Genomic DNA, 13,942 nt, shown 5'->3' on the forward strand with positions numbered 1-13,942 from the left:
GATTCCCCAACCTCCCTTGGCAATTTTGTCCACTGTTTGACTACCCTGACAGTTAGGAACTTTTTCCTAATGTCCAACCTAAACCTCCCTTGCTGCAGTTTAAGCCCGTTGCCTCTTGTTCTATCCTCAGAGGCCAAGAAGAACAAGTTTTCTCCTTCCTCCTTATGACTCCCCTTTAGATACCTGAAAACCGCTATCATGTCTCCCCTCAATCTTCTCTTTTCCAAACTAAACAAGCCCAATTCTTTCAACTTTTTTTCATAGGTCACATTCTCTAGACCTTTAATCATTCTTGTAGCTCTTTTCTGGACCCTCTCTAGTTTCTCCATATCTTTTTTGAAGTGTGGTGCCCAGAACTGGACACAATACTCCAGCTAAGGCCTAACCAGTGCAGAGTAGAGCGGAAGAATGACTTCTCTATAATATCTGTGAAGACAAAACTGCAGATCTTCAACACAAACGTGAAGCATGTGCTCTTGTATGGATGCAAGACCTGGTGTATTAAAACGTCTTCAAATCACAAGCTACAAACATTCATAAACAGATGTCTGAGGTACATCCTTCACATCAAATGGTAAGACTTTGTCACTGATTAGTTGCTGTGGAACAGAGCAGAACCAATTGACATTCAAATCAAGAGAGAAAAGTGGGGATGGCGAGGCCACACTCTCAGAAAACCATCATCCAGCATAGTCCATCAAGCTATCCAAGGGAACCCACAAGGAAAACGCAAAAGCGGAAGACCTCGGACGACATGCAGAGGATCTACTAAGGCTGGAGGACAACAACTGGGGTACTCCTGGGGTCAGCTAGAAGTTTTGTCCCAAGACAGAGTGAAGTGGAGGAGACTTGGAGATGATCTATGCTCCATTCAGGGCACAAGGGTTTGAGTCAGTCAAGTCATCAAGATAGCCAGCATGGCAGCTAAGGCAACTTGGACAACTGGCATCCACCAGGAACTTATCTGAATACACAAATTCATTTCATATGAGTTCACCACATGACCATCAAAAAGCAATGATTTTTTGCAGCCATTCACCTTCTCTGGCTATATAAACTTGCTGGCTTAGACGTGTCTCCTCCATCTACCAGATCCCAACTAGTCCATTCCCTGGAACTGCTTTTAAGAGAATGACTTGCAGATCTTTTGATTTTTATTATCACTATAGTACTTCAACCCTAAAAGGGTCTGAACCACATGCATTCCCACATCACAGATACCTGGATTAAGAAGTATCAAGTGTAATGGGATTTATCTTAGTCCCCTAGTGCAAGTCAGAGCAGAATCAAGCCCAAGAACGGAAATTACAAGGATTTACAATTAATTTTTGCACCTGGCTTAGGAGGATTTGCCAAAGCTTACAGTCTCCAGGGTTCATGTTTCCTCTAAAAACTCTTTCAGATCAATATGAAATTGAGCAGCACCAGCACAGGTTTAACATGGGACTGAGTTGCTTAGGCAGCTGCCTGTCACTGAGGATGGGAACTGCTGCATTTCCTTCCATTAGCAACAGCAAAGAGTCTGAGTGAAATGAGCAGAAGCCTAGGAGACTGAGAGCAAAACCAAAGGATTACAACGGGCAGGGTTTACGTTACCTTCAGGCAGTAGAAGATAAGGGACTTTATTTAGTGAAACATTGCTGATGTTGCGAAAGAGCAACAAAAATATCCAAATCCAGTAAGTATAAAGCCTCTTCTATTTCAAAGGATTTTTTTGTCAAATATATGTGTCTGGAAAACTGTCAGGCCTGATTGTCTGATTGTTCTCCATGTTTGAGTGGGTGGGGGGTTGCCATTGATTGCAATGGGATAAGGCATTAGTCTTTTATTATTATGCCAGAGAGACTTTAACAAGGCCTGTTTTCTTTAGACTTCATTAAAAAGGTTAATATTGACCAGGTACTGTACACAATTATTATTAAAGACCAAGGGGAAAGGAACGCAAGCCTAAACAGGGAAAGAACAGGTTACAGTACACGTAAAGAAGTCAGATCTATTCAAATCAACAGGACCCAATGAAATTTGCCTTTCGTTACTTGAGGAATCAGTTGAAGAAATCTGAGAACAGTTATCAATTATCTTTGAGAACTCCTGGAGGATAGGTGATGTCTCAGAGGGCTGGGAAAATGCAAATATAGCACCTGTCTTTAAAAAAGGGAAACAACGAGGATCATAATAATTACAAACCCTAACTTTGGTACCTGGAAAGATACTGGACCAAACTACTAAAGGAATGATAGTGAGTAACAGCTTTATAAAGTATAGCCAGAATGGACTTCTCCAAAGCGGTAGAAGTGATATACTTGATTTGAATAAGGCTTTGACACAGTCTCATGTGACATTCTAATAAACAAGCTAGGGAAATGGTCTGGATGAAATTACCATAAAGTGAGAGTACAACTGATTGACAGACTGTCCTTAAAGAGCACCTATAGTTATCAATGGCATGCTGTGAAACCAAGGTGGTGGAACTACTGTGGTCTGACAGGGATCAGTTCTGGGTCAAGACCTTTTTGATATTTTCATTAATGAGTTGGAGCATGGAGAATATACTTACAAAAATCTGTGGATGGCACCAGGCTGGGAGAGCCTGCCAGGTGTTAGGAGGGCTAGATAAGACTTTAAAATGACGATCACCAACCGGTGAATTGGTAATGAAATCAACAAGAAGAAATTCACTACACAACACAGTGGGGAATAACCAGCCAACAGTACTTCTAAAACAGATCTGGACATTATAGTGGATCACAAAGTGAATATGAGTCATCAATGTAATACAATATGGGGAAAAGGCTGACATAATTTTGACAATTATAGACAGGAGTGTCATATGTAAGATGTAGGAGGTTAAACGTTGAGGAAAACTTTCTAGCTATAAGGGTTGTTGAGCGCTGAAATGAGTTTCTAAGAATGGTTCTAGAATCTCCAGCGTTGGTGGGTGTTAAGAACAGGTTAGGCAAATGCCTGCCAAGGATGATCTAGGTTTACTTAGTGTTGTCTCGATCAGGGTTTTGCACTCAAAGACCTTCAGAGTCCCTTCCAGCCCTATATTTTGTGATTCTATAATAGACTGTATTTATGTGAGGAAGACATTTCTTCTAAGGATCTTAAAGAATTTTACCTACATGAATAAAACATCACAACTTCCCTGTAAGGAAAACATTCACCACAGTCATGGCATGGGGATTCCTTTCCGAGAGAGGGAGGGAGTTGGGTCCCTGAGTCTCCTCAAAGGGTATTCCACCCCACATGTTTACTGGTTCCAGTCTGACCCAGAAGCCACAGGCAATAAAACTCTCCTTCCACACAGGGCAGTGAGGCCTAGCAGCCAGACTCCCTATCCACACTTCCTCCGGCACAATTAGTGTGATCTAGTAGCCAACGTCAATGGCATTAGTATAGTGTCTCCCTTGGAATCAATGTGGCAGGGAGTTAGCGGGGTCTGGGCCCTCCCTCTCCACTGGCTCCCAGCCTAGGACCCTGTCAGTGGTGCACTGATCCACCACAAGCCTGGCGGGGAATACACCGACAACATGCCATACTCTTGGATAAGTAACTCCCCAGCCTGGTCTACTTCCTACCCAACTCAAAGTTGCCACCTTCCCCACCAGTCTCTTCCCTACAGTGGGCTTCTTTGGGCATTCCTTGCTGGCTGGTCTCCATGGCTCATGTTGTCCACAGGTTTTCTGCAGGAGTTACTCTGGCACATCCTTCCCTGGTGGCAGTCAGCCCTAACTGAACTGCTCCACAGGCCTGTATGGCTGGCCTCCAGCTGGAGCATGTCCAGCAGGTCTGTGGGGGCAGGGCTTCTCAGCCAGGTAGCCAGAAGTTAACCCCTAAAGGCCAAGAGTGAGGTTAGTGGACCTCATTCTAATCTCCCTAGAAAAATAGTGAAACTATACATGTCTTGAAATCCTGATTGAAGATTTTGGAATCTTACTTCTGTGCCATGCACTTCCTATATGACCTGGAGTACATTATTTCATCTCTCCATGGTCAGATGAATGGAGCTAACGCTGCCGGACCTCACAAAGGATAAATACATTAAGGAGTATAAGTTGCTCAGTTATACATTCAGGACACATAAGTATCCAACACAAGTAGATGTAGCTAAGTCACATGTCAAGGTCAATGATAGACCCAGATTTGAATGACACTCGCTGATTAAATCACACCCAATATTACTGTTACAGCTGTTCAGGAAATAATTTTTCTTCAAAATATTTAAGATGTAATTTGGGAGAAAAAGAACAAAACCCTTTTTTCAATGATTTATTGCAAAAATTTTTCTATAATCAAGCTGTGTTCCACGATAACTATGCGTATAAAAGTCAGACATTCACAGAGAACCTCTGACTTGCTCTAATGACCACATGTGCTACTTTCAAGTCTGTTTTTTTTTCCAGTTTCAGCTCAATTAGAAACTCTTGATACTGTCTTAGCCTCATGGGGAAACCAACAGACCCTTGACACAGGTAGGAGGGGAAAGTATCTCCCAAGTGTCAATGTCAATAATGCCTTTCTTTAAATTATCCTTCAGCAAATCCTTATAATGCTTCCATTGTCCTCCTATAGTAACAGAGAGGGAGCCGTGCTAGTCTACATACTATCAAAACAAAAAAGCAGTCGAGTAGCACTTTAACCGTGATGGTGTTTCCTACAGACAACCTCCCAACCTTATGAGGATCCTCACCAACAGCCACAGTCTATACCCCAGGAATACCAGTCCTGGAACCATTCCTTGCAACAAAGCCCCCTGCCAGCTTTGTCCACATATCTTCTCTGGAAATACCATCACTGGACCTAACCAGGTTATTCACAGAATGACAGGGCAGATTCTCATGTTCCTCAACTAACATCATATATGCCATCATGTGCCAACAATGCCCAGATTCTTTGTACATTGGACAGATTTGTAACTCCCTTAGACAAAGAGTTAATGGGCACAAAACAGACATAAAAACACTCCAGATCCACAAACTGGTTAGTCAACATTTTATTGGAGTGGGCCATCCTGTTAATGACTTAAGAGTTTTCATGTTTGTGAAGAAAAATTTTTGTACCACTATTCAAAGGGAGACAGCCGAGCTGTCTTTTATATTCAAATTAGGCACATTAACACATGGTTTGAACCAGGACGGGAATTTTCTGAGTCACTACAGGGGCTCGTGTGCATACAGGGCTTAATCTAATTCAGGACTTTCCCCACACACACACACACTTCCACCCCTCTACTCTCTGATTTGCTCACCTTGATCATTTTTTTTCTGATTTGTCCTCCTTGATTGTTTTCGGTTCTCTGTTTCTTAAACATTGAGTCTGTTCTGGTCTGACTATGGTCTGAAGAAGTGGGTCTGTCCCATGAAAGCTCACCTAATAAATTATTTTGTTAGTCTTTAAAGTTCTACTTGACTGCTTTTTGTTTGGATTGTCCTGCTATGTTATGTCACCCTCCTTTAAGCTGGTAGGCAATGATCTAGCGTTCAGACAACTTGAGCAGTCCAGCAGAGTCACTAACAGATGATCAGTACCTTGATACAGGTGGTTTTTCCCTCATCCAGAACACTAATGTTGGTGTGTCTGTCGTAAGAACACAATAATGGCCATTACTGGGTGAGACCAAAGGTCCATCAAGCTCAGCATCCTGTCTGCCAACAGTGGCCAGTGCCAGATGCACCAGAGGGAGTGGACTGAAGACAATGTTCAAGCAACTTGTCTCCTGCCATCCATCTGCAGCCTCTGACAAACAGAGGCCAGGGAAACCATTCCTAACTCCTGCCTAATAGCCTTTCATGGACCTAACCTCCATGAATTTATTAGGTTTTCTTTGAACCCTGTTAGGCTACGTCTACAAGTGCCCCAAACTTCGAAATGGCCACGCAAATGGCCATTTCGAAGTTTACTAATGAAGCGCTGAAATGCATATTCAGTGCTTCATTAGCATGCGGGTGGCAGCGGCGCTTCGAAATTGACGCGGATTGCCGCCGCGCGCCTTGTCCAGACGGGGCTCCTTTTCGAAAGGACCCCACCTACTTCGAAGTCCCCTTATTCCCATGAGCTGTTGCGAATAAGGGGACTTCGAAGTAGGCGGCGTCCTTTCGAACAGGAGCCCCGTCGGGACGAGACGCGCGGTGGCAATCTGCATCAATTTCAAAGTGCCGCTGTTGCCCGCATGCTAATGAAGCGCTGAATATGCATTTCAGCGCTTCATTAGTAAACTTCGAAATGGCCATTTGCGTGGCCATTTCGAAGTTTGGGGCACGTGTAGACACGGCCTTATAGTCCTAGCCTTCATAGACTCCTCTGGCAAGGAGTTCCACAGTAAAATATCACCCACAAAGGATGGTGCAGGTTTGGGAATCTCCCTAACATCCTCAGCTGTGAAAACTGAAGCAAACAAATCATTTAGTGTATCCGCAACAGCTTTATCATCCTTGATTGCTCTTTTTATATCTTGATCATCTAGGGGCCCCACTGGTTGTTCAGCAGGCTTCCTGCTTCTAATATATTTAAAAACATTTTTCTATTACTTTTTGAGTTTTTGGCCAGCTGTTCCTAAAAATCTTTTTTGGCTTCTCTTTTTACATTTTTAAACTTAATTTGGCAGTGTTTATGTTCCTTTTTATTCACCTCACTAAGATTGGACTTCCACCTTTTTAAAAGATGCCTTTTTTATCTCTAATTGCTTCTTTTACATGGTTGTTAAGCCTTGGTGGCTCTTTTTTAGGTCTCTTACTATGTTTTTTAATTTGGGGTATACATTTGACTTGGGCCTCTATTATGGTGTCCTCGTAAATTTTCCATGCAGATTGCAGGGATTTTACTCTAGTCATTGTACCTTTTAATTTCCATTTAACTAACCTCCTCATTTTTGCATAATTCCCCTTTTTTCAAATTAAATGCCAGAGTGTTGAACTGCTAGGGTGTTCTTCTCACCACAGGAATGTTCAATGTTATTATATTATGATCACTATTCCCAAGCAGTCCTGTAATAGTTACCTCCTGCACCAGATCCTATGTTCCACTCAGTACTAAATTGAGAATTGCCTTCAACCCCTGGTGGGTTCCTGTCCTAGCTGCTCCAAGAAGCAGTCATTTACAGCATCAAGAAACTTTATCTCTGCATCTCTTCCTGAGGTGACACGCACCCAGTCAATATGGGGATAATTGAAATGACCTATTATTATTGAGTTGTTTTTTTTTTTTTTTTGAAAGCCTCTCTAATCTCCCTTAACATTTCAAAGTCACTATCACTGTCCTGGTCAGGAGGTCGACAATATTTCCTTACTGTTATATTCTTATCAGAGAATGGAATTACTATCCACAGTGATTCTATGGAACGCTTTGATTCATTTAAGATTTTTGCGTCATTTGATTCTACATTATCTTTCACATACAGTGCCAGTCCACCACCCGCACAACCTATTCTGTCCTTCCGATATATTTTATATCCTGGTATGATTGTGTCCCCCTGATTGTCCTCATTCCACCAGGTTTCTGTGATGCCTATTATGTCAATCTCCTCCTTTAATAAGAGGTACTCTAGTTCACCCATTTTTTTAGTTAGACTTCTAGCATTTGTGTAGAAGCATTTTTAAAAATTGCCACCATTTATTTGTCTGCCCTTCCCTGATGTATTAGATTCTTTTATATGTGAGTGTTTCCTGTCTGATCTGGGGCATATTATATCATCTCCCCTCCTCTCTTTCTGACTAAGACCTCGAGAATCTCTATCAATGGACTCTCGTTTAGGAGAAGTCTCCATCTGATCCACATGCTCCTTTGCATCAATCGGCTTTCCCCCATCTCTTACTTTAAAAAACTGCTCAACAACCTTGTTAATGTTTAGTGCCAGCAGTCTGGATCCACATTGGTTTAGGTGGAGCCCTTCCTTCTTGTATAGTCTTTCCCTACTCCAGAAGTGTCCCCAGTTCCTGGTAAAACTAAACCCCTCCTCTCTACACCATCGTCTCATCCACGCCTTGTGACTCTGAAGTTCTGCCTGCCTACCTGGCCCTGTACGTGGAACAGGAAGCATTTCTGAGAATGCCACCATAGAGCTTCATAGAGCAGCCTAAATTTGGCCTCTGGGACATCTCTCCTACCCTTCCCTATGTCATTGGTACCTACATGTATCACAACCACCTGCTTCTTCCCAGAATTACACATAAGTCTATCTAGATGCCCCAAGAGATCCGCAACCTTTTGCACCAGGCAGGCAAGTCACTATACGGTTTTGCCGGTCATCACAAACCCAACTATCTATGTTTCTAATGATCAAATCACCCACTACTAACACCTGCCTCTTCCTAACAACTGGCGTTCCCTCCCCCAGAGAGGTATCCCCAGTGTGAGAAGATACCAGAACATCCTTTGGAAGGAGGCTCCCAACTATTGGATGATTTCTCTCTGCTTCCATTGATCGCTCTCTTCCCCTGAGCCTTTCGTCCTCCATAACAATGCTGAGGCTATCGGATTGGAGGTGGGACAGGACTAGAGTGTCCTGGAAAGCCTCATCAACAAATCTCTCTGCCTCCCTCAGCTCCTTCAGTTCAGCCAGCCTGGCCTCCAAAGCCCAAACTAGGTGTTTGAGGGTCAGGAGCTCCTTGCACGTGGTGCACACATGTGCCACCCCCCCACAGGACAGGTAATCATACATGTTATGCTCGAAGCAATAAACAGGACAGCCCCCACTCTGCTGTTGGGCTTCTGCCTGCATTTTTTCCTAAGAATAAATTTGATTATAAACAAGTCTTTTATTTAAATGTTTGGGAAATAGTTTTATGTCTAAAGGTGGTCAGAAGTAACTAGTGCCCTCTAAGTGCCCCCTCTAAACTCCTCTCTCATAATTTCCTCGTGTTAACAAACACCTTGGTCGCAAACTCCCCACTCGCTTATTAGCAGGGTTTATAAAGCTCTCGTCTTCCTACTAGTCCCTCCCTCTGGTTCCGGCTCTGGCTCGACCCATGAGCAGAAAGTTTTTGATTTCAAATCCTAATTAAGGCTCAGAGCTTCCAACTGCCAGCCTGAGTACACGGCCTTTCAAACAAACAAACAAATAAACAAGCACAGCTCAGCACTCAAAACTCCAAACAAACGTAAGCCCTGAACCCCCAAACAAACACCCACACACTCCAGACAGCCACTTACCACAAGGTGCTATAAATTGCCCCCTTCCTTCACCAGGAGAGCTCCTCTCAAAACTCCCCCATTAGCAAACATTTGGTCTGCAAGATCTTGAGGCGAGAGCATTGGTGATGTCTCTCTAGGACTTTCAAATGATACCTGTAGGTTGTCCAGGTTTCAGACCCATACATCAATGTTGGGAGCATAACAGCTTGATAAACAAGAAGCTTGGGGGGAAAATAACATCGTTAGCCTATGAAATGAGCAAATTTGACCTGTATGCCACTGAGAAACAATAAACATGGAACATGGAACAGCCTCATTTCAGTGTCAGGTTTCAGAGCAGAACTGAGAAGCAAAGCTATGGAGGATGCCATTGGGCCAGATTCTCAGTGGAGAATTCAGTCACAGTTGGCATCATGCTTTCCCCAGATTGCATACAGGTTTGGCCCCCTCCCCCTATTATTTCCCCGTTCTTTGAGGAGGAATGAACTTGCCCACTTCATCATCCAGCATATACCATGGCATTAAAACAAATAGCTGGTCAGAGGTGCACAGGGTAAGTCACTCCTGCTCTCTCTCCCTCTCCTATGTGGCAATTTCATACCGAACTAATTCTGGGTTTTCATTTTCCATCTGAAAAAGCTCAGTTCACTTAAAATGGAAATAAATAAAATCTTACACAGTGTAAATTGCATTCAGAGGTTCCCCAGTGATTGGAAGGTGGCCAATATTGAGAGATTTTTTTTTCAAGCTGTGAAAGGAATATTTATCACCATTTGGGCAGCTTTGTCACTCAAATGGCAAGAGAGTGCAGCTTGCCTTCAGCAGGTGGCATTGCAGTGATATCAAATCCTCAACCTGACGGGGAGAGGGGGGGAGCGTATATGCCACATTTTCTCCTGCAACCTCTTAAAAATAAACAATTGAACGGTTCTGACCTGAAAATGTCATGGCCAAGTTGTTATTTTGTGCCCTATAAACATGTGGAGGGTGATTGCATTTTTCCCTCAGGCAAGACTGGGACAAATTTCAGGTCAGAGTGGTTAACAAAGTTGGGGCCTACCTGAGTTTCTTTCCTTAAACTCCCAAACTGATGGTTCACATCTAGGAAGTTTCACCTGTGTTCCATTCCATTCTCCTGCCTCAGCAACTCAGGTGTGCACTCTGCCCACATTACTGGTGCTGTGACATGAGCAGCGTAGTCACTATTCATTGCTGGGGAGAAACGTTTCCCAGTGATTAAAAAATACAACCCCCCCCCACACACACACTGCTCCAAACTATGTCTGGAAGCTCCTGGTGAGAACGTGATGTCCATACTGGCACTTTTCACTCAGGTGTGTGTTTTCTCATATCCTGAATGACTACAGTTTGAGCTGTAAACACGGCAGCAAAGACATACCCTTCTCTTAGACCCCTAACAGCATTGGTGTTAAGAGAATCGGAATTCTAAGGATAAGTCTAGGAGAAGAATGGCTCCAAGTCTCAGACCAAGGTGAGCAGACTCAGACTTGAGTAACTCAGTGTGCACGGCTAAAAAATTAGGATGTAGGTGTGTGAGCAGGTGCTGAGACCCACACCCCTCACAAGGTTCAGAGCCCAGGCTGCTGTCTGAGCCCCTGTGCTTAAACTTCATTTTTTAGCCCTGCAACCCCAGACCAGTGAAAGCCAGCCAGCCCACCTGGGCCAGCCACGCCCATCATGAAGAGCTTTTATTACGGCATAGACAGGGCTGCCAACACAGGGAACAAAGGGGGCAGTTTCCCTTGAGCCCGGCATTTCAAAGGGGCCCAGAGCTTCAATCGCTGCTACTGCTACTTCGGCACCAATGGCTGGAGCCCCAGGGCCCCTTTGAAAGACTGTAGAGTGCTGTGCTGGCAGTCTGCGTGAGGCACTGAGGGAGCGTCGGTGCTCCAGGGCTGATTGCTCTCAAAGCTGCTCCTTCCACAGTTGGCTCTGGACCCGGCCTACCTCCCACCTTGTGCCCAAGTACTTGGCGGCTGTCGGCACCGTTAAGTGTAGACATATCCGAAGAGTGACGAGTCACATACGACACAGAAGAGTTTTGACTAGAGTGAGGGAAAAATAAGTGCCCCCAGCAGGACTCCTCTTCCAAGTCCTGGTTATTGAGTTCTTCATGGTGAGCTATGTTCCCGCCTCCTATTAGAAGACCACAGGCATGAAGCATATTTTTTGCCCAGGAAAGCCCTCTGCAATGGAGGTAACAACATGAGTTACCTGTTCTGAATCCCAAAATAATGTGCTGCCTTTTCAAATTCCCCCTATATTGCAGATTCCCTCAATTCCATGGTGTAACAGGGCACCATGTCCCATTAAGGGTTGGTGGTTTAGGTCCAGCCAACCCTTGCTAACAGGTGACACACCTGAGCAGGAATCAGCTGATTTCCCTGTAAAAAAGCAGCAAGAAGATGCAGAAAGAAGATTTCCAGGGAGCCCAGAATGGGTGATGGAGCATGAAAGGAACAGAGAGGGTCCTGGGAGTTTGGAGGCTTCAAGAAGGGCCTAGAAGTTGCCTCATATGGAGCTGACCAGACTGACTTGGGAAGTCTGTTCTGAATGTTTATTACTTTACTCCCTCAGAACTGGAGGGGGCTGTGAATAGATGAAAGGGTATGTGAGTTTTTGAAGAGGTCCCTTGAGGCAGGGAGAAACTGAGGCAGGAGCTTCTTGTGGAGCCACCTGGAGACCATAAGGGGATGTTCAGGAGGAGGTTACTATGACACACTCATGGGCATATTACTTCTCTGTGGAAAAGAAAGATCCCTGATGTACTGGAAGGAACCTGAAAGGGTTTGGTCTGTGTCGTGATGCACTGGATATCTACCCACATCAGATATGGAGATAGACTCCAGGACTCTGAGGATACAGTCACTTCCTTTCTCAAGCATTGCAGGAGGACAGAGTTAAAATGAACCCAGCATCTTTCTGCCTGAGGAAGTTTTTTTGTATCCTGTGAGCTGAGATTCAAAAGGTCCCATCAGAACTCTGAGGCCCTGACTTCTCACGAAGGCTTGACTGATGAGCGAAACATCTCACGTTAATTTGCCATACCCATGAATGTCACTACGCAAAGCTGCCTGTGCATTTGGAATTGGGCACACATTTGGGTGGAGTGAGAGAGGCCAAAGAGGCCAGAATTTCACACACTATGCAGTATAAAAAATTAAAAATCGGGGTGGAGTGGAGGGCTCTGGCTGATGGCTCTTAAAACCGCATTTCTCTGTGCACAGAAAAACATTTCTTCCATCCAATGAAGAGTGGTAAACTTCCAGCTGAGCATGTGTGTCACTGCTAGGGGTCGGATAATCCCTTGGTTTCCCATACCCCATCAGGGCTTTGCATCTCTGCTAATTTGAGCTGAGTAAACAACTTCCAGGAAGTTCTCTGACAATGTGTTTTTTGTTTTTTTCCCAGTTGCAAATTGCCCATGAGGAGATCCTGAAATTCTCAACTTTGTTAGTCACTGCTCAGACTGTTTTCTTTTTTTCTGTCAATGATTCTTGTACCTCATGACCTTGTACATTGTAACTGTTATATGCAGATTGTCAGTTTTTATTGTATTTTTTTTTTATTTTTGGTCCTCTGTACTTATATATGTCAGTCTGTATGGGAAATGAAATTGATTTGAAGAAGTGGGTCTGTCCCACAAAAGCTCATCACCGAACAAATCATTGTCTTGGTCTTTAAAGTGCTATATTTGTGCTGCTTTGTTTTGGTGCAGTACAGACTACCACAGCCACCTCTCTGTTCAGCTGTCAAATTCACAATATTCATCCTTTTTACAGGTGAAATTAACTAGAACTGATGGGGAATGTGATTTTTTGCTTGCAAAAGATCATCATTTTTTTCCATCAGAATTTAGACAAAAGATGGTTGAAGATATTTTTAAAAATGCAAAACAAAGTTGATCAGCTCTAAAAGTTCCCTCTCTCTTAAACAGACACACTTGTCATATGCCCCAAGCCTTTTAAACTCACATGTCGGCCAGGGCAAATGCACAGATATTACAGAGAAGATGACATCTTTTAGATTGATTAGTTGAGCCTCAGCTCCTCTCCATTGTTCTTTCATCTTTACTGGAAGAGATGCTTTCTGCATCTCTGATTGTTTTGCAAGACAAGAGAGTCATAGTGACAAATTGTTCCTGAACTAACTGCCATACGCACACAGTGATCTTGGCAGTGGATGATGTTCAACAACATAGATCACCACTGCACAGGGAAGAGATGTGGTTAGATTTTTAGTAGACCTATAACAGCATAGTTCCATTGGAAGCAATGGAGCTACTCCAGCTTAAACCAGCCAAGAATCTGGTCTATGAACATTAGAACACCAGCACTTTTCCACAATTATTTGCTTGGAATTAAAAATGAATTTGCTTTGAGCTGGGCCTGTGTGAGCTTCACTTTCTTGGTCATAACCCTGACTGACCTGGGGAAAGCAACACTTTACAACTTGAGCGAAATGAAAACACCTGTATCTAAGACATGTTACAGTCTCATATCCTCTGTTGGAGGGGTGCAGAGAAGGGTGCCTAACACACAGAGATCAAAACAAAAAGTAGTCAAGTAGCACTTTAAAGACTAGCAAAATAGTTTATTAGGTGAGCTTTTGTGGGACAGACCCACTTCTTCAGACCATAGCCAGACCAGAACAGACTCAATATTTCTCTGTGCCTTAAATATTGAGTCTGTTCTGGTCTGTTTATGGTCTGAAGAAGTGGGTCTGTCCCACGAAAGCTCATCTAATAAACTATTTTGCTAGTCTTTAAAGTGCTACTTGACTGCTTTTT

This window comes from Carettochelys insculpta, chromosome 7 (genome assembly GCF_033958435.1).
Source record: "Carettochelys insculpta isolate YL-2023 chromosome 7, ASM3395843v1, whole genome shotgun sequence".
Lineage (NCBI taxonomy): Eukaryota > Metazoa > Chordata > Testudines > Carettochelyidae > Carettochelys > Carettochelys insculpta.